The sequence below is a fragment of the Mus caroli genome, chromosome 3, assembly GCF_900094665.2.
Source record: "Mus caroli chromosome 3, CAROLI_EIJ_v1.1, whole genome shotgun sequence".
Lineage (NCBI taxonomy): Eukaryota > Metazoa > Chordata > Mammalia > Rodentia > Muridae > Mus > Mus caroli.
This window is the reverse complement of record NC_034572.1, coordinates 115,912,977-115,918,051: the sequence shown is the minus strand read 5'-3', so window position 1 is coordinate 115,918,051 and position 5,075 is coordinate 115,912,977. Positions and strand designations below refer to the sequence as shown.

General features: G+C 48.3%; 1 non-coding gene across 1 annotated transcript; it reads left to right on the top strand.

The window, feature by feature from the left end:
• Positions 1-744: 744 nt before the first annotated feature.
• On the top strand, positions 745-884 carry LOC115030738. The gene has a single exon (XR_003836334.1). It is a non-coding gene; the product is annotated as a small nucleolar RNA SNORA48 (small nucleolar RNA).
• The last annotated feature ends 4,191 nt before the right edge of the window (positions 885-5,075 follow it).

Below are 5,075 nucleotides of genomic sequence, written 5' to 3'. Positions count from 1 at the left end.
AGTCTGGCTGCGGCTGGAATGGTGCTCTGCTGTCCATCAGAAAGCTACAGGTGTTCACTTAAATTTAAGTCTGTTCCTCCTATGGGGCTGCAAACCCCTTCAGCTCCTTGGGTCCTTTCTCTGGCTCCTTCATTGGGATGGATGGCTGTGAGCATCCACTTCTGTATTTGTCAGTTACTAGCAGAGTCTCTCAGGAAACAGCTATATCAGGGTCCTGTCAGCAAGCTCTTGTTGGCATCTGCAATAGTGTCTGGGTTTGGTGGTTGTTTATGGGATGAATCCCCAGGTGGGGCAGTCTCTGGATGGTTGTTCCTTCAGTCTCTGCTCCGAACTTTGTCTCTGTAACTCCTTCCATGGGTATTTTGTTCCCCCTTCTAAGAAGGATCGAAGTATCCACATTTTGGTCTTCCTTCTTCTTGAGTTTCATAAACTAACCAGTACCCCCAGAGCTCCCTGGGACTAAACCACCAATCAAAGAAAACACATGGTGGAACTTGTGGCTCTAGCTATATATGTAGCAGAGGATGGCCTAGTCGGTCATCAATGGGAGGAGAAGCCCTTGGTCCTGTGAAAATTCTATGCCCCAGTATAGGGGAATACAAGGGCCAGAAAGTGGGAGTGGGTGGGTTGGGGAGCCAGGGAACGGGGTAGAGAATAGGGGATTTTTTGGAGGGGAAACTAGGAAAGGGGATAACATTTGAAATGTAAATAAAGAAAATATCTAATAAAAAAATTTAAGTCTGACACCCCTGACAGTGGGCAAAGAGACACCTTGTTAGTGTTGTTCTTACATCGGTCAAGGGAAGAACAGATGGCAGTCCTTTGTTCATCCTAGCTTGATGCTTGGCTTGGTGGCAAAGCAGTCTTATGCTTAGGACTCATAAAAGTCACATCAAATCAAAGGCAGCACAGTGCTGGAGGAGGAAGTCAGACAGAGACCCGTGGACGGCAAGCCACAGGAGAGCTGTAGACACCTGCTTGCTGCTATGCTACCCAGCACAGATGGAGGATATCGCCCAGGGGCCCACCCCCTGCTTGGCCAGCCTACAGTGGGAGCCACTGGAGTGTGAAAATTAGGTATGTGGTGGTCGGATGGGAGAGAAAGAGAAGTGGAACAGCTTAAGCCTTATGAAAAGAGATGGAACTGAAGACTTGAGGGTGGAGAGGAGTAGCCTGAGTGGTCAGCCCTGCTTCATGGGGCCATGGTGAGGTCCCAGCCCCAGGTGCTGCTGAGGGCCATATCTGAGTCCTTGGCTACTCAGTGGCAGGGGTTGGTGTTGATGTCCATAGCTCCTATTACTGCTAGAGAATATAGGAATGTCCCTGGTCAGGGAAGCTACTGGGGACCACATGGATGCCCAGGGGTTGTGCATAACTGGCCCTGCCCCATGCAGTGCTCTGGAGAGCTGGCCCAATCACTGCTCACCATCAGTAGCACTAGGGAGAGCTGGCCTTGGGGGCATGACAGTGAGAGAGCTAGCTCTGCCCCCTCCACTGACAGTGGCTTTAGCACTAGGGAGAGTGTGCCCTGCACCTCACGTGGGCAGTACAGTGGAGCTGGCCCTAGTGATGAAGGCACTGGTGAGCCAGCCCTGAGGGTGGGAGAGCAGGAGAACTGGCCCAGCCCCTCATAGGCTGTAGCACTTGGGAGAGTAGGCCTGAGACTTGACTAGGCAGCACAGTCGAGCTGGCTCTGGAGGCATGGGTGTGGATGAGCCGGTCCAAGAGCATGAAAGCAAGAGAGCTGCCTCATTGGGTGGCCTAGCAGGGGCAATGCTGGAGAGTTCACCCTGGTGGTGTGGATAAGAAAAAGCCAGAAGCTGAGCAGCTCAGCTACCACCCAGGCCCAGATCCAGGGCTCTGAGATGGCCCACCCCAAAATCTATATCATCTGTGAATGGTTGGGACATGTGAAAGGACCTCTGCTGCTGTTCCAAAGCTGCAGGATCTCCACGACACAGGACAGCTACAGGATAACCGGCAGGAGTTCTGATGAGGATCCAATATTAATGGTGTCAGAGAAGCCAGAGATCTCGAACCAGACCAATGACTCTGCAACGAACATCTGCAAGTGAAGATGAGTGGACAGAGGGCTGTACTGTGGAACACACTGTGACACACCACAGCTTCTAGGATGAGATGTTTTCTAGGCTTTGTTTTTGTGGTTTGTTTGTGGTATATGTGTGTGTTTTATTGGGGGGGGGGCATTGCAAGGATGAAGGGTGGATATGAAGGGATGGGGAGATGAGCAGGACTGGGATGCATGATGTGATACAAAGAATCAATAAAAAAAAAGTTTTAAAGAGTTAAGTCTAAGTCTGACCTACTAAATGACCTAAAACAAGCATACCTCTCAGGTTCAGCCAGATGCATGCCAAGTGCTAGCAGCTTGGGTATCAGAGAGTGACACTACTTGAGAAGGACTAAGAGGTGTGGCCCTTTGGAAGGAAGTGTGTCGCTGGAAGTGACAAAAGCTCAAACTAATCCCAGTGTCTCCCTCTCTTCTTGTTGCCTGTGGATATGGATGTAGAACACCCAACTCTGTCTCCGGTGCCATGCTCCCTGCCAGGATAAAAATGGACTAGACCTCTGAAACTGTAAGCTAGCCCTCTTAAATGATTTCCTTTATAAGAGTTGTCATGGTGACTCATCACTGCAAATAGGACACTGACTAAGATAAGCAGGGCTGATGGTAGGTATGGACAACCAGACACTATACTGAGAAATGTAGGCACAAGTTTGTGAAAGTCAGGGAGCAGAGAGATTGGCGTGGTTGAAGTGTAATGAACTTGGGGTTATAAAGTACAGGTGACAGTTACTAAGTGCTCACTCTGTGACAGCAGGACCAGTATGTGGATACCGTTGTCAAATAGGCAGGACCAGTAAGATCCAGAGGATACACACTGCCGAAGTTACACAGCCAGTGAAGGAGCAGACTAGAGTCCAGCTGGAGGTGTGGCCACTGGTAGGATATAGGGGTCACTGCAAGTTTTGAAAGCATCTATTCACAGTAGGAAGAATAGACGGCAGAGAACCATGCCAGGGACTACGTCTACTACTATCTGGGGCCATACTTGCCTTGGCTGCAGCTAGCAACTCTTCAGTTTGTTTTTCTTTTAAACTTTTGGTTTATTGCTTTGTTTATGAAATGGTCTCATTCAGCATCCCAGAATGGTCTTGGATTTACAGTCTAGATATTAAACTTTTGGCTTTTTAGCATTTACATCAAGAGCTACAGAAAAATAAACAATTTATGTCTTCAACAAAAGCACACACACACACCCCTAAAAGTTGGTTGCTCTCCAGACCAACTCATCCTACAACACAACCCTCACTTTACATGCAGGTCTGGGCGCTTCAGCTTTTCTTGTAAACGAAGAAATGAGGTAATGAAATTGACGAACCTCCTGAGAGAGAAACTGGAGTGTTATTTTATATTACTCCACTCCCGGCCTCTATACATGATTGCCTAGGTTGCTTAAATAAAAAGAACTTCTGGTTGGGCTTAATGGCACAAGCCCATTATCCCAGCACTTGGAAGTTAGGAGGAAGACTGGGAGTTTGAAGCAAGCCTTTAGGGAGATAGGATCCACTACTCTGAGTTACACGAGACCCTGTCTCAACAACGTTCCCTGATCAATCCCAAGTGTCTCTTCAATTCTCTTCTACTAGTGATGGGCAGACAGTTCAATCATCATCTCCCTGCTAGCCATAGCTACTTCTATGGAAGCCTGTGTCTGGGTATAGGCTTGCATCAAGGTTGTAACTCTGCAATCCTGTCTATACCTATACCCTTTCTTCTATTGCTTGGTTGGTTGGTTGGTGTTGTTTGAGACAGGATCTCACTATGTAGCCCAAGTTAACCTTAACCCTCTGTAATCGTTCTGTTTTGGCCTTCTGAATGGTCATAGTGAAGTGTGTATCTCCATACCTGGCTACCCTTCCCTATTTATGTCAGGATATTTAGTCTCTCTGGGGTAGCCTTTCTTTATTACTAAAATGAGATTAATTGTTGATAAGGGCTATTCTATTTCTTAGCACTGTTGTGGGAATTAAAGAAGTTAAGGTAAAATTAATGGAGCCAAACAAGCATTATCATGGTCAACAACGATGTCATATTATCAGTACTAAAAAGAGAGGCAAGGAATGGAGGTGGCCATATTTCTAACCCAGTCTCAAGGCCAGCGTTGAGTAAGGATCCCTGTACCCCCAAAGTCCCCCACAGGTTAGCCGGAAGGTTTTCATAAGCTCCAGAAGCCGTGCCAGAAGTCACCCAGAGGCTAAATGAGCACAGACACAGGCCCACTGCAATGCCTGCTGGCTCAGCAAAGCAGCCGCCAGCCAGCCTACTTCCTCTCCATGTCACCGGCCTCCAGCCAGCTGGCTGGGTCAGAAGCAGCAGCTCCTATGCAAAATGTAAAAGAAAAAAGAAACTTTTCTGTATCAGGAAGTTAGCCTCAGTAGGGTTAGCTGTGCTCGCTCTGGTTCTGCCTGGCGGCAAGTAATCTGGGGGTCAAGTTTCTTGGCTTCCTTGGCTGACTGTGGCCTTCCTTGGGCTTGTCTTCCCAACACCCATCTGGCCCAGCTGCTTCTTTGCCTTTGGCCTCAAAAGCTGATGAATTTACTCTAACAGTGACTCATAACCATTTTCTTATGTTCCGGGGAAGTCTGGTGTCGAGTAAGCAATCCCCAGGTAATGGAGCCTTTACTTTCTGACATGGTAGAGGGTGGCTTGGAGTTTGTTCTGAGCACAGATGAGGAGCCACACCGTCTGGGTTTGCATCTGGATCCCCTACTTCCAATGTGAGGATTGACTGGGGACAAGCTATTTAACCTCTCTGTTACTGTGTCCTTGTTTGCAAGATGGTGTTAATAGTAGGACTTATATGCTAGGTTGTGATGAGGGCTGTTAGCCTACTGTCCAAACTCCACCCCACAGTTACCTGGCAACAGCCAGGTATGCTCCTCCCTACAGTTACTTGGCAACAGCCAGGTATGCTCCTCCCCACAGTTACCTGGCAACAGCCAGGTATGCTCCTCCCCACAGTTACCTGGCAACAGCCAGGTATGCTCCT